Source organism: Wasmannia auropunctata, unplaced genomic scaffold, assembly GCF_000956235.1.
Source record: "Wasmannia auropunctata unplaced genomic scaffold, wasmannia.A_1.0 LD336053.1, whole genome shotgun sequence".
NCBI lineage: Eukaryota > Metazoa > Arthropoda > Insecta > Hymenoptera > Formicidae > Wasmannia > Wasmannia auropunctata.
The window spans coordinates 1,515,507-1,539,450 of NW_012026837.1; the positions used below are offsets into that span (position 1 = coordinate 1,515,507).

At 40.9% G+C, this 23,944-nt stretch overlaps 1 protein-coding gene across 1 annotated transcript in view; it reads left to right on the top strand.

Annotated features, from left to right (window-relative positions):
* The first annotated feature begins 16,022 nt into the window (after positions 1 to 16,022).
* LOC105450963 (ets DNA-binding protein pokkuri) overlaps positions 16,023 to 23,944 on the top strand; it is a 33,712-nt gene continuing 25,790 nt past the window's right edge. Inside the window, exon 1 of the mRNA XM_011691110.1 lies at positions 16,023 to 16,799. The gene's annotated coding sequence lies outside the window, so the exon portion shown is untranslated. The remainder of the gene's footprint in view (positions 16,800 to 23,944) is intronic.

Here is a 23,944-nt window from a genome sequence, read left to right on the forward strand (position 1 = left end):
TACTGTCTTCGAGATGTAGACGGTTTGTTTACGCTCCAGCAAACCGTCGCTTGGCGCTCAACTGCGATCTTGTCCGGAGCGGGAAAATGTTAATTTGCATAAATGATCGAGGGATCTCCCCGTATCCCGGAAAACGGGTGAACGCTACGTGACACTAATGCCGTCTTTCGCATAGTAATCGAGGAAGCGATAGTTTCCTGGAACGCGAGTCTTCTCTTTAATCGGTAATTCGACTCCCGGTAATACGACACACTTGTCCGAGATATTCAGCGCATACATTTATGTCGTAAAATTGTAATTGAATATTTTTGCCGACAAACTATTTACGTTTAATCTCTCTCTGTTTATATGAGTCATCAGTAATTTGAACAGTCCAAAGAATGCCAGACACTTGATATTCTATCGCGTCATGAAAGAGATCCGAAATTAAGATTTAAAATTTATTTCAGTTATTAATTTTCACATTATAAGCTATCAAATATGAAAATTTAAAAAAACGTTACGAAATGTAATAACAAAATTTTAATATTTCTTTCAGGTGAGCTCTCCGAATTAAGTAAATGAGGACAAGCAATCCGAATATTTCCAAGATCAATGGCAAAAGTAATATCTTTTGGTAAGTATATTAGATATCTTTTAGACATCTTTTCAAACTTACGCTTCTTCTCTCAAATTTTTTAATTATACTCAATTGCAATTAAATTATCGCTTCTTCATCTTTCATGTCTGATCTCATGTCTAGCCATCTTCGATACTTTCCCCATCTCTTCATCTTTTCCGCGTGGGTAGCCCGCTTACGTGCGTTTTCGCGTTCGTGAGTTGCGCGAAGAAAGCACAAAGAGGAAAAGAGAAAGAGGGAAAAGGAGAGAGAGAGAGAGAGAGAGAGAGAGAGAGAGAGATCCCGGACGCCTGCATCACTGAAGAATGCCGTGTAATGATGCTGCACATCCGGGACGGTTGGAACACCCTTCCCCGCGCTCTCCCACTGCTCACCTTCTCGCTGTCGTCGTCATCGTCGGCGTTCTCCACTCTCCGTCCTTTCTACTTTGTGCATCCTCTCGGCTTCCGAGGTGCTTCTGTGGTGTAGCGCAGCCCGTGTGGCCGAGAGAAGCGCACGGTGGCGTAATCGCTCTCGAGAAGCGGCTGCTCTTCCTTCGACCGCGATGCAACGCCGACGGGCGAGACGCCGAGAGAGAGGAAGAGACCGGATTCCAGTAAAGGTCTCGTCATCGCTCTTCGACACACAATCGGCGGGATGCACGCGCCCGTCGTCCCGATTACTCCAGACACGGATCGAAAGCGCCGAGTAAATAAAGAAACGCTGCACAAGCGCTTAAGAATATTTTAAGCTACTACTTGCTCTAATTTGAATTGAATCTGATTTAGCGATTATTTTTATTTTCTAATTATGATCTTATTTATAATATAAATAGAGAAAGAAAATTTATTCCGTAATCAGTTCGAAGTAAAAACGATGCAGTCTTTGGATCTTTAAGATTCAAGGTCTTTCGATAGATTATTTATATCGCGACAAAAGATGCGTCTTTAATGGCATTCTTTAGCGCGTCCGATCATTGTCGACAAAATGAACAAGGAAAATCCGAACCAAAACTCGTCGATTCGGATGCAAAACTTAAGAATTAATGTCTCTGATATTTGAATCTGCATCAAACAAAATCGTATGCGTATCTCGGAAAGTGATTTCGTTCAAGATATTATAAATTCCGTCACCGATAACGTTGCATTACTGGTTTTATGGTAATTTTATATTCTACGAAAAAACATCCACTTTTTCATTGTTTAATATTCCACCGAGTGGAATATTACAGACGATTACAGAAGATTTCAAGTATAACAAAACTGAGATTGCGAATACAAGCTATATACGGTTTATATTCGCAATCAATTTTGTTACACTGCCCAGCAAGTTATCACAAAATTTTGAGCTTCGTAAAAATGTACGTAATCTTTAAATTAATACGAAAATTTCGTGACGAGCAACGATGCTGATACGCGTTCATGGAAAGTAGTTTAATAACGATAAGAAGATTGTTCTAACAATACGTGCGCGACCTAATAGTCTAGTTACGTCATTATTAACTGTTATCTTCCATCCTCGTAATAATTACATTCGATACAGTATGGTCGGAGAGACATTCGTGATATATTATTTAGGATGTAGCGACGTTCGGACGAACGGGATGAAAAATGACATGGAAGGCGTCGCGGGGAAGAAGCGTCAGACCGACCGACCTCGCTCGTTGTTGGGGTTGCCTTCAACTTGCTACAGGACGTAACAAAAGACGACGGGAGAGAGGAGAAACTTCAACGAGGGTCGCGAGGGCGAGGCCTGCTTTGCCTCTTTTTCCTGTCGGTCCTATCTTCCACTTGTTGCCTAACTTCGTCTGGTTCTCGTCTTACGTGACGGGCTTTTGAAAATCGAATCGTCACGGTCGCCCGCGGATGGGGAAATGTTTTCGTTCGGCCCGTCCCATTGGATATCCCCATGGGGAGTGCTTATACAAGCATCCCCCATATCGCAAGTGTTAGGAAGAAAAATCAGAGAGTGTCTGATAAAAGCTTTACTATAAGATTCGTAAGTTAAGAACACGATCGGCAAAGACAATTTCAACAGTAAATCGATAGTTTCCTCAAATCGCGGCAGAACGGCACAAAAAAAAATTTGAAAAACTTATCTGAGTTATCACATTATCGCATTACGTTGCATCAATGTTTCGATGCCTCAATTACTACAGAAACATATAACAGCAAATTAAGCTTCGTATAAGTGCGTAAACGGATAACATAATTCTATTTTGCAATTTAATTGCAACGTAAAACTACATCTAATGCTATTCTTGTAAACCTTCGTATAATTAGCAACAAATGATGCATTTAATAAAATAACGATAAATGCGCGTAAAGATTCATTAAATCTCCAAACAGAAGTTGCGTCCGCATGCAACGAATGTTATGTGAATACATGCGATATATGCGAAATTTCTGCGGATTTGTGCGGCTACGCTGAAAGCCGATTGCAAAAAATAAACGGGAAACCGAGACTTAAGCAGATTTGATGAATTACTCACCACCACGATAAAGCTCTGGCGCCAGGAAGAAACACGAACTTCGGTCGATGACAAAGATCCGTTGCCGCAGATTAGTCTTATATAAAATGTCCCAGATCTATTAAAAAAAAAAATAAGCGTATTAATGTTATCGTATTATACAATAACTATAGCAAGATCAAGAAATTATGTGTGGCGTAATTATGAAATTCCTGTTTGTTGCTTTCTTATATCTCTGCCGAGATTATCGCTGTCTGATGCAAATTAATAATGTCGCGTCCATAAAGCAAACCGGTACTACTGTTGCGCGAATAAAATAGCCCGACAGACATTGAATATTAATTCAATAGTCGTGTATATCATGAACGCCTCTTAAATCACAACGAAGTTTCCTCTTGGAGAAGCGGGGAATTCCGGTCGGAATCGACGACGATCGATCGATAAGCACGGCGAATTATATTCGGCCGCGCGGGTAGAAGACCGGCTACGGCCGGTCGACGCGCGTAGGAATTTAATTTGCACGACGATACCGCCGTTTAATTTCGCCGCCCAAAATTCCGAGACGCCCAGAAACGCGTAAATAGATCGACGATCGTCTCTCTCCACGGGGGACTCTAAATACTGCTTAGTAGACAGCGGCGACGGCGACGATGACGACGACGACAACGACGACGACGACAACGACGACGACGACGACGACGACGACAACGACGACGACGAGAACGTAGGTTGGTAGTTATTTTTGCTATTTGCTCCTTCACGACTGATTCTCAGAAAATATTCCAGTTGCATCGGCACTAAAAATTAATACTGCCGAAATAGGCCGCTAAATTAGCCCGTGAACCGTGATCGCATCAGCGGTTAAATGCGTTCGTATCAACAGCACGAGTTTCCGACTAATTCGTAGGTGTTTCAAAGTTCCCTTTATTAAATTCAAAAAATTTCTCAAAAGTTATAGCGAGTAGTTTGGTAGGTAGTAATAATAGTTATTATTATAAACTGCATAATACACAATTATTTTAATATAAACTCACGCTCAAGAAAAAATTTTCAGGATATGATTAAACAGGGCATTAATGTATATATAATATATACTTATATACATTTTGGAAATAAATAACACGAAAACTGAGAGAGCAAGAAAATTAGAATAGATAGAAGACAAAAGAATGCAATAATTGACTAGGCATAAGCACAATGCCGGCGCGGTGGTACGAATTAATTTAACCGATCGATGCCGTCGCTCGCGGGAGCTCGTCAAAATAAGGTAAACATTTTAACGACTACGTACAGCGCTTAGCCAAACGCGTCGCGTTTGTACGCGTGCACATTTTTCCTTTTTTTTTTTTTCAGTACGAACGCATCCCGATTACACAGATTAGTCGTCTCGAGGTGCACTGCCGCCGAGAGCGATTCGCAGTTAGGCTAATCGACGCGTACGTAGTCTATGTTCTTGTTGGCTCAACAGCCATAATAAGCCCGTGATTACCACAGTGATAATATACCACGCGTTTCCTTCGATTACTTAGAACGTCGCTCATTTCGTTCTTCTTTTTCTTTTCCCTTCCTCTCTCTTTCCCTGCTCACTTTTCTCTGTATTTCTCTTTTTTCCTCTTTCTCTTTCTCTCTTCCTCTCCTTCTCTCTTTTTCTCAAGTTATTTACTTCTTTAAATCATATGAAATGTCTCAAATGTTTTTGAAGCGAAATAAATATTTCTATACGCATCTCATTGAACCCTAACTTCCTGTGTATCTATTTCTTCACTTCTCAGTCTCTTTCCTTTTTCACCGGCAGCCTGTCCGGCGCCACGATGTTACAGCTTCGCCATGCCGGTGCAATAAATTGCATATCGTCCTCATTAGGTTCGCTTTCCACCGTTTCTCATTCGCGATGCTCGCTTTTGCCGCACGATTATTACTGGGATTAAGGCAGATTCCCGCGCGCGATATGCACCGTGGAATAATGTTTCTGACGTTTCCAGCGCGGAAACACTATTTCTTAACTTATCGGCGCAATGTTGCACAACGTTCGATCGTTATCGCGAATTATTACGTATTGCGTTTAAATGGCACCGGGAGCCATTCGAAATATTAATTTCGCGCTTGCCTAATTGGAATGGGATTCGCGCAAAGTCGATTAAACGAATTTACCGCCTCGCGAATTCGCGATTAAATTCTTCTTGTCTAATCCGCTTATTTTTGAAAATAACTTGCGACTTATTCAGTCGACTGATTTATCGAAATAATTCCCGATAATCTTTCCACATCCACGTCCATCTGCTTTAATAGAACTTATTTCTCATTTAGTAAAAAATTTAAACATTTTATGTATAAGTTGATGTGGAAGTAAAAATATAACAAATACTATCAAATGTAATTTTGCATATTACTGTAAATAGTGTCTAAAGGTAAGAAAATTAATTTGCCAAAATTGGTCTTTTTATTTCATTGTCCTGAGCTGCAGTTTCATAACTAAATTTTCATTACTGAATTTCCTTTACACATTCAGTTTACCGCGCCAACTTCCGCTCTTAAATGATAGAAATTTAATTCCAGATCGGATTATGCAGTTCGTAAAATAAAATCGTTCGTTCTCTCAACGATTTTCTATCTTTAAAACACTGTTACAATTTTTTTACAATAACAAGATTGCATACAAACAAAACGTCAATTCATCAGATTTAAAATAATACTTCAAACTTCGGAGAATCGATACAATCTAAGCAGGTATTATTTAATATACAACTTTCTCGCGGTTATCAGTTATAAAATGTAATGTTATCAGTTATACAATGTAACAGTTTTAAAATTAATAAAGTAGAACAAGCTGATACAAAATAAATCTCCCCTCGTGATTCTCGTATATTATCAAATACCACGAAAAATAAATGGCTTAGATATATAGGAACGTCTCGATCTACGCCCGACTCGTTACGTAATTACGTCCCGCGGTTTGGTTATATCCACTGGTTCGAGCGGGCATTTCTCTCGCGCATATGCTGAAAAACGTAAATCAGCGAGCGAATCACCGACGCGGTTTTAATATATTTAAATCAGAAAACGCACTGATTAATCATACGCCGAACAATCAAATGCGGGTGTTTGCTTATCGATGTTTGTTTAATGATCGGCGGGAATTTAAATTGGAAATACCAGTCGAACTTGAAGTGTTATACGGAAACGAATCTCCGACGATTGCGTCGCTCGGAACGGATGCGAAATCGAAGGGGTCCGGTAACAACGATCGCGTTTCAGTTCGATGGACGTAATATTCCGCGAGAGAGCCGCGGTGCGCTGACCACCTTCCCTCGCCGCGCTTTTCTCTCGACCCGATGCGGTACGGTGCGGCAAACACCAATATGTCCGGTCAACACGGAATTGGGTTACCTGACTGCTTGCCGCGGCTTGCCCGGAGATTGCCATAACTCCGTTGTATTACCGTAATCGATTATATAAGTTCGGCCTGCGTGCATTTACGCGCCCGCGAGCGAACCGCGCCATTCGCCACGGTGTTTAAAGCGCGTGTGAACGAGCCTTAAGGCGAAGGAGAGACACTTTCTCCTCCCGGTCCTGGTTTTACATTATCAACACCGATACGCCAGTCGAACACACGTTGTATCGAAATTACGTAAACTGTGCGCACGTTCAACGCGAAGAAATAAATTTGAAATACAGAAATGAAAAGTCTCTTTTCTCTCTCTATACCGAGAAATTTATTTTTGTCGATAATTTTTCGAACGAACTATCTTTCAACAATGCAACTCAGTGTTTCAAGTGGTACTTTATACTATTCTTAAATATTAAAATTTAAAATAGAAAAGCTAAAACATAATATACTTATATAAATACAGCGTTAAATTGAATTAAATTTTACCAAATTCCGATTGATGCAAAAAAAATTGGATCTCACGCATTCAATAATTAAAAAATTGCCCAAGAGTGTCGATAATAATTTTGCGTATATTTAAGAACAAATTAAGGTGTGTTTTCTTTCGTGCCAGCAAAAGGCAGTCGCGCATTTAAATGAGGAAGACGTAAGATCCGTGAAAACGCGTGCATCGCATTGCAAAATCAATGTAGGTCTACCATAAATCGTGGATCCACGATCTCTTCCGCGATCGACGGGAGAATATCCCGATTAACGCGAGACATGGTAAATCAGCGAACGCGTCCATAAATCCCTGTGATATATATCCACCGGAAATTATATCGACCGCGTCCCGATACCGACTTCTAACGGCGTCGAATTCTCACAGACTTACAAGTAGAAATCAGAAGAATACGAGCCGAATCCGTTTATTTCATATGAAATTCGTAACGCCTGACACTTTCCAATATCTGAAACGAAGAACAATCAACGTCGTTCGACGAATCGCAATAAAAAAATAGCTTGATATATATGTTTGTCATAAGGTATTTTTACTGTTATCGAGAACAGTTGAAACACGTCGACTTTATTTTAGTTCCAAGAGATATGAAATACGAATTATTTTTTTTTAATAAAGTAGTGTTTTCGATATTGGAAAAACGTTCTCTCTCAGTTTTCCCTTACATAATTGGCTCTTGCATTTAATACTACTAAAATTCAAAGTTTAATTTTTAATTTGTACGATGCTGATATAATTTCTTGACAAGGGACACGCTATGAAAATATCAGGGACAATTTAAAGTAACGAAATGTCTCGTGTCAAAGCGTTCGCAAAAATGGCGCTTCAATTTTCATGCGTCATTTTCGGAGTCTCCCACGCGCGTCGCGCAGTTCTGATTAATTCCTCAAGCGTACAGAACGATAAATAATAATCCCCGCGTCAAACGACACCTAGGAGCATCGGCTAACGAACGGAGGATGGGGAGGGAGGAGAACTCGTAGGACCGTAAACGCGCGGATACCGTGATCTATCGATCCATCGATCTTTACTTGCGGCTTGGCCTTTCGTAGAGGAGAGCCGGAGCCGACCGACGCCGCGCCGGCTCGCTCCGTCCTCTCTCGCTTCGACGATAACCGCCCGCGGGATAAATGCTAGCTGCGTGTTAAAGTTCATCCTGTCGTTATTAATCCTCGATCATCCGCAAGGATCACTCGCAAAGGGACTCTTTTTATATCGTCGCTCGTGGAAACGGCGCGCGATCTACGTGTCGGGGAGGGACAAGCGCGCCGCCTTTTTATATCACGCTCATGGAAAAAAGCGCGACATCCACGCGGACAAGTGACGACGTTTAATAATAATCAACGCACGGATATTATCTCCGATATTTTTTCACGCTCCTCTCGCATCTTGCCGCGAGGCCGCACCGCGACCTAAGTGATTTCCGTCACGCGCGAGATAGACCGCCGCGGCCGGCGAGACGAGAGGGAAGAGACTCTGTTTTCCGATCAACACGGACTAACCGGGTATTTTTATTTCTTTTTACGAGAAAAGTTATTAAGCTCACTCTTCGTTTGCTTTGTCGTCATCTTTGACGACCGGTTTCACCAGTGCAGTGTGTCGATAATCTCGTATTCTCGTAAGCTTTTTACTTTTACTCGCTTCTCCATTTCTTTCCGATTCTTTCCTAAACTACCAATTAAATGTCAATACATCGTACAATTTACAGATTATTATTGTAAATTAAATTTGACAATTATGTAACACCGACAAGAAGATCAATTAAATAAAACTGAATATCCAAGCAATTGTTCTCTATATAATGTATCTGAAATACGAAAATCGTCGCTTCTATTATATAATTATTATTACGACAACGACGACTTTCGTTAAATGATTATACCAGCGAGCATCGTCGCGCTCTTTCTTTTGGCTGGAAAACAGGATTGGTCAGATTAGGGTTAAATACGGCGAGGCGCCGCGTCCTCGTTCTGTTCCCTCTCGCCCGATTTACTCCGGTTCTCTCTCTCTCTTTCTCTCTCTCCCCCTCGTCTCCTTCTTCTCAGCCCGTTCTTTCTGCGGTCTCCCGCGATTTCTAATTGGGCAACGCAATTTCCTTCCTTCGCCTCGCGCGAGAAATTCCCGGATTGCGCCAGCGTCGCCGCCAGATTACTAAACCGCTGACAACGTTCGATGCTCCGGCGGTCGTAACAACAAACAAGAGCAATGCCGCACAGTTCGCGTAGCCGCTGCAAGAGACGGCGATATTTTAATTTCTACGCTCTTCTTACTTCTTCTGTGCAACTGCATGTTTTTTTAGCGAGAAAAGACGCTACGTAATATCTAGATATTTGCATCTGCCACTACTTGATTTAGTGCCTCCAGCATCGTGGACGTAATAACCGATTGAATAAAATCTTGCTCTTAAAGTATAAGTACATGTTTGAAAAGGGCACGACTGCTCTTCACTATTTTTAAACGTTGCAAAGTTGAAGACATTTCGCATTTGTATTTATATTCTTATGCAGAAGAACTTCAGAGAAACTGAAATCCAAACAAGAATTCAAATCTTGTAGGCTGCACGATGACAGATGTTTAAAGATTGTAATAGAGACATACGGAAGTGAAAAAAAAATTACGAGTGACCAAGAAAATGAAACCCAAGGCTTTTTGTTCGATAGATAACTTTCATGCTTAAGCTGAAAATTCATCGCTAAATCTATCATGTTATTGACAGCATTAACCAAACGCAATTCGATATAGTAGTAACAACAATTAAAGATAGTTAATCATTGCATTTCACTATCCTGTCCTTTACCGATTTTATCACCTTTACCTAAAAATTTTAATGCACATTCCATTTCACGTCCTTGTGCTTAGTAAGAGGCGTGATTAATCATAAGAGCAGGTATAGAGAGCGGTACGAATAGAGAGAACCAAGTTTTCCTGTTTCCTTTCGCGCGAATGATGAGCCACAATGAACCCGTAGATCCTTGTCGGGTCCTCTTTATATTTACGCACGATAGGTCCGAAGAAAGGAATCCGACATTAGTTCTTCCCCTGGGATCAGGAAGGAATCGCCCAAGGGCGATTTAGAACCTTTGAATATATAACCGGAATATGTGAAATTCCATATCGAGCTTTTTACAAAATACGTATGAATAGAGAAAATATCGCGAGAAAAAAGTATTTTAAATATGTATAATAAAACAGATATTTGTCATATATGTATATTTGTACACGGAAAAAATTGCTATGGTTGTTACAACAATATTCTTTATGTTTGAAAAAAAAAGTGAATTTGAGTTATATTGATATTATATTGAATCTATTAAAATATGTCCATCAGTATGGTTCTCATAATCATAGTTTTTAAAATAAATAATATTCGGTTTAAATACCTTCATATATGATTGCCTCAACAAGTGAAAAATTATTGTTGCCTCTTTAATATATGTATATTAGTTTGCGGAATAATAGGCAGTGAAGCTCAACTATGATAATCAGTTAAAAAGTTTATTTCAAAATTAAATTTTATCAATATCAAATAGACTCTTCCAAATTCTTATATATCTTATCAACCTTAAGAAGATAGGTCTACCGTAATGGCTTTCATACACATAAAGATTATTCAGCTTAAGATAGCGGCCATCTTCTAGAAAAAAAAACGATAAGACATACATAACTTATGGTATGCGGGAACGATAATTATTATATTACAATTGTAAAATTCATATAGCAGCTATCCTCCTAAGATTGAGACAAACATATATGTATACAGGTCACTTCCAGAGTACCATATGAATGAAAAATAACATTATTATTCTGTTGTAGCAGCCCTTTTTCTCCATGTACATATGTATATTTTTGATAGATATATATAAGGCGCTCATTAATAAATGCCAAAAGTTTTTCAACTCTACGTTTTCCTATGCTTCAGTTCTTAAGGTATTCTACATGGTTTTACATATAGATTTTAGATTACTTTTGTAAAATAGGAGACTTAAAAGAAAGAAATTTAAACCGAAGATTTGCCTAAGGGGACGGTCTGCTTTGAAGCACTAAAAACGTTGCTCTTTTACCCTAACATTCCCTTGACGGTTCTTTCAAAAGGCAGATTTATATCATGACACATGACGTCTTGAACACGAGTAAACACGTATAAACCTTGCTCTTGTGGAGAAAAATATGCGGATTAGATATTTTAAGAATTCTGTCAAGATTCTTAAAGAACCTATAAAAAAAACTTTAACGGAAGATAATTGTCAGCCGGGCGGAAATAATTGCAAGCGACAAATAATTGGTAGGACATCACGAGCCCCTTTTCTTCTTACGATCACATATTTTTTTTTCGATTATTTTGTATGCATCTGAATCTTTAAAATTTTTGCGTGTGTCGTAAAATCTCAGTTCTAGCACGGCAATTTTACGCCATTTAGCATCTCGCGCGCGGTTGGAATCCTTTAGCAAAACTATCGTTAAACTTTGAAAACCATAATAAAATCCACTCGAGGGGAACAAGTGGTAAGTGCGTGTTCTTTCGAACTTCCAAACGATCGCCATTAAAAGTCAGCTGTCTAAGCGTATTATAGTTCTACGTGTTATAATTAGTTCAAGGGATACCATTATCCACATTCTATATGATTGTAGCAAGCTCCCCTATTAGTATTGAAGCGTAAAAAATCTATGACACCGTACAAATTTATAATTCTTTGTAAAAATAGAAAGAAGAAAATTTGGATAACAAATTTATCGTACATGCATTGAAATTCTTTTTAGAAAAAAAGAATTAAAAAGAATTTAAAAATATTCATCATCTTATTATATGCTTTCAATTTTTATACAATTCAAAACGTTTAATTATATAAAATATTTCTGTCTCTAATGTTCTATCAATAAAATGACTAGGTGTTGAAATAAAAGTTTGAAGACAAGTTTCCTTCGATATAAAGAAGTTTCAGAAATTAAATGTACAATGTTCGAAAAACTGTAACGAACTAAAAATTTAATAAGCGTTAAATTTAAGATATTTTTGTTTTTATAACATTTTTTAAGGAACTTTCGAAATTTAGTGTGCACTCTTCGGAAACTCCCATTAAGTTCAAAAAGTTTGATAAATCTTCAACGCTTTTAACTTTTATTACTTCTATATATGAACGTATTGAGGGAGCTTCAAAACGAAGTGCATACTCTTCAAGGAAGTCCCTCTGCGCTCGTGTAAACACAAGTGCAAAAGAAACGCCCTCCGCGTGGGTGCCGCGGCGTGTATATTCGTACATGTTCTCTTCCATTCTCTCGCTCTTCTCTTCGCCTTCGGGGTTCCTGTTTCCCCTTCCGCAGGAATTGAGGACCCAGTTGTGGGCGGCCATCAAGGGAGCGGGAAGGAAGCAAGAAGAATCCCGAAGGGAAGAAAAGAGAAGTAGACCGGACCCTCGGTGGAAGCGAACTTGTCGAGGAGAGATGCAGGTAGCTCTCTCGGAGGACGCCCACAAACCTGTTTTTCCTGTTATATCTTGAGCTCCAGCTTATATGAACTGACCGATTCTATAGCGATCGTGGTCCGGTACCTATCACGATGTCCAATGTGCTTTTTTTTCAGAAATACCTCGGCGCACACTGCGCGGCAAACTACGGCTGTTTTTAACCACGTCGTCCACGGTGACGATCTCTCTTCGTTTACTGCATCTTCGCAAGTGGGAACGGAATCGAGGGATTCGCGAGTATGATAATACAAGAATTTGGAGTGTGATAGATATATATATGCTTGAAACATTGGACAATTTTCTTGTTTTGAAAAAAAAAACGATAATTTCAAATACACGATGGTTTATTTAACTTTTCCGTTTTCAGTATCACTGAAATGCAAATAAAATTCACAACCTATAGGCGAACGTGATCCGTTAAAATTGAATAACCAATTAAAAACAAAAATGAATGTTTCAGATTCCCATTTTCCCTCCAGTTTCGGAACGAATGATAATGAAACATCGAGAACAGTAAATTAAAAAATTTTGGAGCATAAGTCCGTTACAGTAGCCGTTGATATGCTCTACTGAATTTTGAAAAATATTTTAAAGCAAACCAATGGCCACAGTAGCACGCAAGCAATTTATTGAAAAAATCACTTTTACTCGCCGCAAATATTAAGATTCGGGAATGCAATTGATCCGTCGTTACTTTAGGCATACGAGAAAGAATAATATTTTAGGTAGAATCTTCTTCTTTTTCTTCAGGAGTGATTCAAGGCATTTATCCGAACTAATGGTTTCTAAAACTTGCAGTTGTCTAAGTCACGCCTCTCGCTAAAAACTTTTCGCGAGAGAATAAAAGAAGGCAGAAGAGAAAATCGAGGAGCACAAGCGGGAGATTATACACGACCAATGACACACGTTCGAAAATTAGGCTTGTTATCGTGGCAAGGTCAGGGTTTAATGCAGATTAAACGGTGGCTAATATGAGTGCATGTCGCAACGAGAGAGATCATCTGGTTTTCGTACAAAAATAAAATTCATTTCGATATAGTAAATTTCCTTTCGATATCAAGTTTATAGAATACCTACATATACACCTTTACGATCGTAATTCGGTGCTCCGGAAGAGATTGATGCGAACCGAGATATTAATTAAGGAAGAAACCACTCTACAAGCTCATCGAAAAATCTCGTTCTCTGATATGAATCATACGGCGATTTTTATCCGTCGCGATATAAATTATAATAAAGGGAGGATAGGAAATTCAAACCAAACCACGTGCGTCGCGCGTGGCGGTGTATGGTGGTACTCTTTTTGCGTTCCACCACAATTAAGATAAGTGAGAAAACAGCGGCAGTGGTGGGATCATTCGGTTGAAGGGAGGAGCAAAGCGGGAGGGAGAAAGAGACTTGTTTGCTCGAGATTATGGCGGATTAATGAGTTCGGCCAGATCAACAACAGCACGGTTGAAATTTATCAAAGCGAATAATTTTTCGAAATATATATATTAACAGTTTACGAATACTTCCTCTCGGCGACATTACTTTCATTATTATCCGCTAGTTTGTTCTGACGACAGCTTTACTTCATATTCTTCGGCGGATAGCAAATATTTCGACCGGTTTAAAATTTTTACATCTCGTTTATGTTATCTTTCGCTTATATTCCTCCCTTCCACATCTCTCTCCACGAGTGTTGTCTTAACAAGCATTTTCTCTCCGCGATCCGACACTGTTCTTTTTTTTCTTTTCGCAAGTTCGAAGTGCAACGCGTTCCGCTCGTATCGCAAACAAACGAATTTGTAAAATAACCGGTTGTCGATCGCGTTTAATATCGCGATAAATAACAGAACAAGCGGAGAGGTCGCGAATGTTTGGGTGGACAAAAAGCGCGACGATTGTCTGCGCTAAAAAAAAGCTCAAATTAGAAATAATTTAATAGTTTAAATAGACATTTTGCATAAATAACGCATAATGTGCGAGACATTAAAAAAGGTGTTTTCATTTTATGAAAAATAAACAGCTGATCTTTTTTTATCGTACTAATTATTCGTGACGAGCGATATTTGCATTTGTGTTTTTCTTATCAATTACGACGATCGTTTTTGATTATCGGTGAAACTTCGATGATCTGCAGTTCGCACATTATCTGATGTTTACGTAATATAGAGAATTACATATAAATCATTAATAATCGGAACCAAAAATTGTCCCATCAATTTTCTCTTTTCTTTTCTCCGTAACTCCATTTGATTTTCTCGTCTTTCAAAATGGAAATCTCTAGCATAATTCATTTAAGAGATCTGTATCATTCGATAGGAGGGGACACGATTGACGTAGCAGTGCGTTATCATTCGATTAGACTTAATTGCTTCCCATTCGATTAAACATCTTATCTCGCAATTAATTAGCAAATTCATTTTGTAACATTAACATGGCCGCGAATAAAAAATAACATCCGCATCGATTTTCCTTTATGATATTATAACAATTGATATATTGATTGCGATCACAATTAACGCTTATTTTCGGTTAACCAAACTTGGTACAGTAAAATATAATTAAGCTTACGTGATAACGATATGTAATAAAAAGCAAGATAACCGAGATAAGAAATGCATTTGCAAAAAGTTGAATGTGCTTACAATTTATCTCAATGTCGAATACATTTTAAACTGAAAAAAAGATCTTTATTGCCAAAAATTCGTTTCGTTAACGCATGTATGACTTTTTATACTAAAAAAAAACACGAAAAAGTTTCAAGGATATGAGATCCCGCAGACATTTTCCAAGTGCATTTCGGTCAAAACTCTCTCTGGAATGCTGCAGTTAGAGGTTAGAGAGTTTATGTTAAGAACAGCCACGAAAAATATACGCTGTTGTATCAAATAATCTTACCGTATATTTAGCGAGAAAATCGATCTGTCTCGTGAAATGCGCGCGTCCATCCGCGTGTGAAAATTTTGCGCGAGATCGAACATCGACGTTGACCAATTTTTAACTATTCGACGGAGTCAATCGACGCCAGCGGCGTCATCATTTCAACATGCCTAGGGTTCGCGTCTCGCGCGACGCGAGAGTTGCAAAGTTCAGGCAAAGTGGATTCCAGGCCGGCCGGCGAGGAGGAGGACGGAAATGAAAAGTCATCGTGCGGTCGCCTGTTACTTCCATCGTCGTTGTTCCACGTTGCGCGCAAGTGGAAACGATCGGCCGCGGGGTTAACTCAACGACAATCACGATCGCGATTACGAGGAAGCTACGAGGAAGTCGGGCGGGAGTACCTCTCTCTTTCTCTCCTCTCGCTTCTCTTTCTCCTCCGCGTACGTCGCGACTTCGCAGCGATCTTCCCCACTCAACCGCTATGACTGCGGTTCGATTATTTCCGCTGGCGCTGACGCCAATGGTGGCGCGCGATTGGGCGGCAATGGCCGCCAATAGTCGCTACGCGGTTCCACTTGTTCTCGCGCGCACGGCGCGCCGGCGCGCGGCGGCGCACCATTGCTGCTCAGCGCCCTCAGCGGGTGGGCGCCGGGAGGGATGGGGTGGGGTGGGGTGTCGCGCGCGCGTCTGGCGGCAACCTTCACTCGACACTTCCTTCAGCGGCGTACGCGGATCAGTCGCTCGCCGACCTCGTAACGCGACAGTACCGCGGTACCGAAGCCGTTCGCAATCGCATCGCAATCGCACCGCGCGAGGAGTCGTTGAATGACGAGGGTGATCGCACTCGCCCCCGCGTGAGCCCCGCGTTGTCCATTATTACGTGCGCGCGCGCGCCCGCGCCCCCTCCGAGTCTCGCGTACGTCATCTTCCCCGTTGTGCCGCGTACCCGCGGAGACCGGAGGAAGCCAAGACCCGGAGTACAAAGTGCCCCGCGAGGAACACCAGAGACAAAATCACACGCAAGTGACACAAGTGCGCTGAGCCGAGAGTGCTAATGACCGAGGATTCTCTGCCGCTCTCATCTGTGATAACGAGCGCGGCCGCAGCTGCTGATACAACCGGGAGTAGTAATCCTTCTCACGTGTTCACGTGCGCCGCGGCGAAAAGTTTCCGCGCCGGATAATCTCGCCGTCTCTTTCTCTCTCTCTCTCTCTCTCTCTCTCTCTCTCTCTTTCTCTCTCCGTGTCGCGCGCGCGGATGCCGCCCGCCGCGACCTGATTACGCGCGCCGCGTGCCGTCCCCGTGCGTGCGTGCGTGCGTAAATATATGTCGCACACCACGAAGAGCGCGACAAAATTCGCCCAATGAACGGTGGAATGGTTTGTGTCTGGTTGGACTACGACGTCAAGTGATAATTAGCCAGCAGCTCGGTTCTCCCGGCAAAGGATTTTTTTATCGACGAGGGACTGCGGGAGCTGTCGACAACCGGAGACGAAGCAGAGGCTGCGATCGAGGTAATTGTCGCGTCATGCAATTCTCTCCGTAAATTTGTCGAATAAATTTCGCGGTGCCTGTCTCTGCTGCGTGTTGTGTGTGTATGTGTGTTTGTTGTGCACCGAGTAGCGCGCGCGTGCGTACGCGCGCACTCGATGCTCTTCCGATTCCTCCCGATTGTAAACAAATCCTCGCTGTCGCAGCTACGTTTCGCGGAACATTTTTTTCTCCTCCCGGAATCGCCAGATCCGTATTTATACGAACCGCGCTATTTACGGAACTCGTGAAACTTCGAGCAAAAGATTAACGAAAATTTATCACGCGATGGATGAAATTTGACCGAGCTCGATTTGAACTATTTTAAATGCAGACTCGATCCCGAGTTGAATTTTTAATTAATTACTTTTAATTTTTAAAATGCTCGACTATTTCGATGCTTGCGACGACTGTAATTGACATTATTTCTTTTGGCGCTCGTCAAGTATTGCGCTTAATACGCTAAATATCACATCTAAAAATGCACCGAACGCAAACACGCATTTTTACGCTAGTTTTAAGCTAAATTCGTTTCAAGCGTTCAACTACTCTACTTTTTTTTTTATTCGTATTCGCAAACGCTAAAAACGGAGGTACAATTACGATTTTAAATGCATGTTGTTAATAGCGAGAACTTTAATCGATAAAGTTGATTTTTTTGTACTTCAAAAAAAATAAACAAAATTACTCCGTGAATAACGCATGAAAATTTGATTATATAGTAACAATGATCCACCTCGAAATTCTTAATTTTACGAATCATTTTATTTCATCACCCTAATTTGACAGTTCTCTGCAGAAAAGTTCCGCATTTTCTATCGTGCAGATTCTTTGCTCTATATTCCTCCTGTCTTTACTCTCGCGTCTGTCCGCGACAGACCGTCGAGCTCTCTCATCGCGCGAAAGGTCAGCCACTCGACGGAGTCCGGTCCATTTTCGTTCTTCCTCGATTCTCCTCGTTGCCGCGCGCTCCGAGAGACGAACAGAGCGGAGCGAAACGCGCAGCCCGCGGCTCGTTACCGTATCCGAGCACGAGGAGTTAATTCCGGCGTGGCGCGCCGCGACGCGCGGAGAACCCGGAAATCCGCTGGAAGCCCGGCCTCGCTTTTAATCCGCTCGGCGATGTTAATAACCGGTCGTGCGGAATTTAATTAACGCGAGCTGCTGACGTCAACCCGCTCTAGCTGCAGCTCGCGGATTCGCTTTGCGCGAGACGGATAAATAAGCTCCGTTGTCTTCGAATGCGGGGAGCGCGAACGCGACCGACATAGTCGTCAAATTGGTGGATTCGATTACCATCACGACTTTCCACGCAAGAAACGAGTCGCTCCCAAAATCGTACTACAAAATCTATTTTAACTTTCCTCGAAATTGTATGGAAACGGTGGATATAAGAACAATGATAAGATAGGAGGGTATGATGGATAATAATAATAATTATTATTATATATATATATATATATATATATATGGAAACTTTGAACAATTTTTTATCTTATCACACGAAGGTGAACTCTAAAATGCTAATTACGGACTATTAGCATACCTTGGTGTAATTTTAAACGGCTGCCATTTGATGCTAACGTATATAATTAGACGTAATTACGTAAGGTACAATTATATTTAACATACGGCGATAAATTAAGGTGTTTAGCCTACTTTTAAGATACCTATTTTCGTGACGTTACTTCCTAGTACGACAGTCGTCGCGATGATTCATATATAAATGTTTCATGTACGTATGCATATAGAAAGATTCAAAAGATAGAAAGATTTTGTCTAACACAAAATTAGATGGGCCTCGCGTTTTCGCATTGTCATTTATTGGATATAAATAGATGTTACGATATATCTTTCTCACAAGTGTGTTACGCAAGCGAGATTGTATAACATTTTACTTACAAGTTCCTATACGAAAAGTAAAATGCAGGCGGGTATATTACATATCGTGCGGAAATGAACCGACGTTCGAATACGTCTGAAAGGGATGTCGAAATACACAAAAACGCGATATTTTATCGCTCGAAAAACGCCTGGAAATGGACCCTTGAGCGATTTTCTGCCGGAAACGACGACGACGGTAAAGACGAAAGCGCGTCACTCCGCGCGACAGATCGATGGGATCTGCAAAGAGACCGCCGCTACGGAAATGTTTACGTAAACCAGCCCGGTAGGAACCGCTCGTATTTCTTAATCGTTATTGAGGAAGTTGCGCGTTATCATTTACATAACGCGAGCGCGAGCGAGCGAGTTTGCGCGCGTAATACCCAACCTGCTCGGGGCTTTCGCAAGATTTCCGTGAGTCTCCGTGCGGGCACCGCCATCGGGCGAAACCGGCTCTCTTTCTCTTTCTCAAGTTTTCTGCGAGATACGTTCGCACGTGTCCGTATAACGCAATCGTGTGCCGAAGACCGAAATCGTAATTCCGGCGAGTCTCGTTTCTGACTGATCGTGCGAATAAACGTATAGTCACATTTCCGCGCGCCTGCGGCATGTCGGAAATTACACAGCACTTAACGCACACTAGATAAAAGGAAAATGCATTCTCCGCGAACGTAAAAAAAGAAGCGCGTTTGATTACACACGACAATGATAGTACTGATTTGTTGAAAACATCGCAACGTCTTTCTTTTGTCACGTATAATTTTTTAGAAAATAGAAATATTATTCGGCTAAGATTTTCAATTTATTTTTAGACACTCTGAATTTATTATTATTATTTTTTTGCTAGTTATTTAAATTTGACAGCAAATTTCAATAAAACTCTTCTCAGTAAATGGAGGAAGAAAAAATCAATTGTCGGCGAAAATTTACGCTGCGGTAATTTCCATGATAAATTGATATAAATTTAAAAAAAAATTATCACGCGACGTTGCGTCCGTCATCCGTGTCATCACAATTACTGCAATCGGTCTTGCGATAAAAATAAAAATAGACGTAACGAGGAAACTCGTCTGCGAAAATTTCAGTTCCTTCTGGGCAAATTAACGTAAGCGCGAGAAGCGGTCGCGCGTGACGATATCCTCGCCGCGCCAGGCGCGAGCCGGAGCTGCTTTCCTCCTTTGTCCGGTAAAGACGCGGATTGATTTCTGATTAATGCGGATCCTCCTCGCGATACTTCCTCATTGCGAAACCGCGGACGGCGCGGCGGCCGGCGCAACGCGCGCAATTAAATCTCCTCCGCGAGAAGAGCCGGCATGTGAAGATGTTTACAAACTCCGTGAGTAGATAGTAAGAAGACAAAGCGGGGAGTTGGCTGCTTGACCCATTGGCGTAAGTTGCGGGATCCGTTTGCGAACTTGGAGAAAAATGTGTGAGAATCCAAAACCATTTTTCAAATATCTTTATTAATATGAAATATTAAACTTTTAATTGTAATTAAATAACGGTATAAACGCGTCGTTAACAGCTAGGGGATACAAAGAAATCTATGATGTTTTCTTTCTTAATTAGCGGTAGCGCAAGAATGTTTTTATTGATTATAAAAATTACTTCAGCTGACATAATGCAAAAAACGTAGCGAAAAGAACACACCAGAATTTAACATCAGTTTCAATGAGTGAAAAATTCGTCCGAGAAATCGCGGAGTCATTTGACGTTGATTCAACAAGCACGAAGATATCCGGTCGCCTTGGCTGATCGCCGGTGGTTTCCGGTGACGACGCCATTGCCGCTGGTTGGCAGACAACTGCGATATGTACGTAGGTTATCATCTGCATGCACGGGTTACAAAGAGTGTACCGAGCGAACGAGCGGCCGCATAATCCTCGCGTAAGTCCATGCGACTGTCGTATTCTTAACTTTGATACAACCGTGCCGTCGTCATCGTCGGATACAAATACGCGTATCGTATCGCAGCTGTAAGTCGGGCTGCCGTCTTCTTGGCGTCACAGAACGGAGGAGAGAGAGAGAGAGAGAGAGAGAGAGAGAGAGAGAGAGAGGAAGGAAGGAAGAAAGGCAAGCTGCGAGTAGCAAGACAGGAACCGGAAGCTCGCTCGCCACGCTCAGAATCGCAATTCTTTCCTTTTAAAACTAAATTTAACGATGTCTACCATAAGAAGCATTCTCTCTGCCGCGTGCAAAATTGCGATCTTTTCTTATAATTGCGTTCTTTTTTATAATTAGATATATGTATTTAAATTAGCACCGTCGAAAGAAATATTCAACTTCTGTTAAATTCTCGAACTTCGCAGCTTTAAAATTAATTCAATTCATTTATGAAATTTTTCATAAATGTTGAATGTGTATATGAGCTCGCGAGAGACTTGTGCGATACCGAAATATGCAATTTAAATAGATGGTGAGAATTGTATCTGCATCGCTGAGGGAACTTTCCTAACAGGAATTACATATGCACCGGATGCCACCAGAGAGCATAGATATTAATGTCGCTGTTACTTGAACATTCACCAGTTATCGCGTGTACATAGGTCGCGACGCGTTGATTGATTTACGATTAAATTAATAAGTACAAGCTGGGTGCAGCCAACCCAACTCGCGCGCGTATGGCTTGATTTACGATCGTGCCGCGTCCGACTGCCGCGTCGAACGAGATTCCGCGATATGCGTTAAAAATTTAAGAAGAATCATTTACGACTTGTTGACGGCAAACGTGAAATTAAACGTAATTACTATTAACATTCTTAGTATATCACGCAATTTTTTCATAATATACGAGAGACAAATTTAAAGCAGGAACTACAAAAGATAAAGATAAATTATATAAGTATCGTATTTCATCAGAAATACATTTTTTTACCTCGTACATTGAAGATACTTGAATTTTGCAAGATGTACTGTAGATGAAATTTTTATGATAATTATCTTGGGACGGGGGAACGATACTTTCGAGCCATGTAAAGACGATTTGTAGACATAAAGGAAGAGGCGTAGAAACGTGGAGTACCAAATGGACAATACGCGTCCGAGGCTGACGTGAGCGTTGAAAGAAGCGTGGAATTCCCAAGGAGAATGTCGAGTAGAACGTAGACAGAGTAACTCGTGGCCGAGACGTGAGAGGAGGGAACGGTCTTTTGAACAGCGCAGCTCCGTCCCGCTGGAAGACCTGTCACCCGGAAGCGCGGATAGAGAAACGCACACGAAGGCCTCCTCTCGGCAACTTACAGCGGCGGTCGGCGGAACATTAGCATTTAAAGGGGACGGATTACCGGAATTGCTCGGAATTCCACGATGCACGAGGGTGTATCGTTAGCCCGCGCGCTTTCTCTGAACCGCGGAGATATCGGGAGAATGTCGGTTATTCCAATTAATATGTCGAGGCATATCAGTAACCTTCTGCTTTTTATTTTATATATATATATATACATATATATATTTCTATTTTAATTTATTTTATCTTATCTATATTTTTTAATGCGGATTTTTTAAACAAAGCAATTATCGGAAATGTACCGGAAATTATTAAAGTCGAAAGACACAACACACGTAAGTCGCAAAGCTTTATACGATCCTAAACCATTGTACGCGACGGATAATAATAAATCGCGAAGAAAATCACCAAAGAATTGGAAGCCACGAGTCTTAGTCTCGTTTTGTATAACGTCAGAAGAAACGACCGACGAAGGGTGGGTTCGTCGAAGTCGACGTTGATAAGAGGGCTCCGGGAGCCAGGGTGAATAGAGGAAAATGAGAGGTGGACTGCGAAGGGCGGGTGGTATATAGAGCGGAAGGAGAAGGCGGAGGGAGAGAAGAAAGCCTTTCTAACGTAATTCCATCGAGCTCGCCGGAAGAGCCCGGAACCCGGAAGTAAGGGAGGAAGCGCACTACCGTCGGCTACTGAGGGAGTAGGTAGGCAGGGGGTCAAGGGCGGAAGGGGCATGGAAATTTCTTCGGTACCTGCTTCTCCATTCTAGGGCTCTATCGATCGTCAAGATCGCGGACGAGACCTATTCGTGCGAGGAACACTCCTCGACCTTGAGCAAGGAGCCCTCAAATCTCGTAATTAATAAATTCTTTTACTTATCTAACGAGATCGGATATCGATTTCCTTATAAGACATTAATTTATGTGTGAATGACCGTTGTCATTGACATTGTCGCTAGATAAAAATGGTGATTGCGTATCTCTGAAAACGATAAAATGTAATAACATACAGGAAAGTTTTAAAAAGATTGAACATTTACTCGATAACATTTTTATAATTATTAGAGTAGAGTTTATTAACAAAAAGTGACAGAAGTCACGATTTACTTTTACAGAAAACATATTGCGCATAATATAATATATAAGAATATATAAGTTACAGTAGAGAGCCCACAGACAAGCGCGATCGATGTTGACGAAGTAATGCGAGTAGGACAGCTGAACTGCGTCGTTCCGGGAAGTTCTAATCTTATATTCATAACCAGATTACTTTTTCTCGCACGCGAACAAGTGGAACAAGCGAAACTATGCATAAACCGCGTATTTCGTTCCTATTATCTAGCAACCTTATCGATTTTTCTCAATTTTTTTCTCTTTAGAAGTTTGTTTAGAGATATATAAAAATCATCAAACAGAAATTTACAGTAATGTAAAGACTAAGGTCTCATTATACGTAAATATTTTTTAATTTATTCTCATCGTTATTAAATTTTATTGAAATCTTCTATTTTCGGCCAATTTTCCTGTAAAGGAAGACTCTTAGAAGCTTATTTGAAACACACGTTGCATGGACGTTTCTTCACGGATTGTTATTATGCAAGAGATAATCAATGTCTGTCACACGTCGACCGATTATCGCAGATCCGTCGTATATTTTAGTCGTCACTGTCATCATCGTTCGGTCGATAATCGTTTATCGGCGATGACAATAAGGTGATAGCGAGCGTCGCAAATAATTTTCTCCTTTCGATGAAACAGGAGCGTTATAAGCTTTGTCTCTCAAGTAACGAAATAAATATAAGCCCGCATTTTATTGATTTCATAAATATATTTGGTTAGTTTTATTAGATAAATTATATTGAATATTGAATAGATAACAATTATTGTTCGACGTTCGATAAAAGTATATAATTATTAATTGTAAGTTGGCGAATATTGACGAAAACATAAGCAAGTGATACAGTATATTCTCATTTTATCAACGAGACAATTTCCACGTTTTACGGGGAACGTTTTATTTTTATCG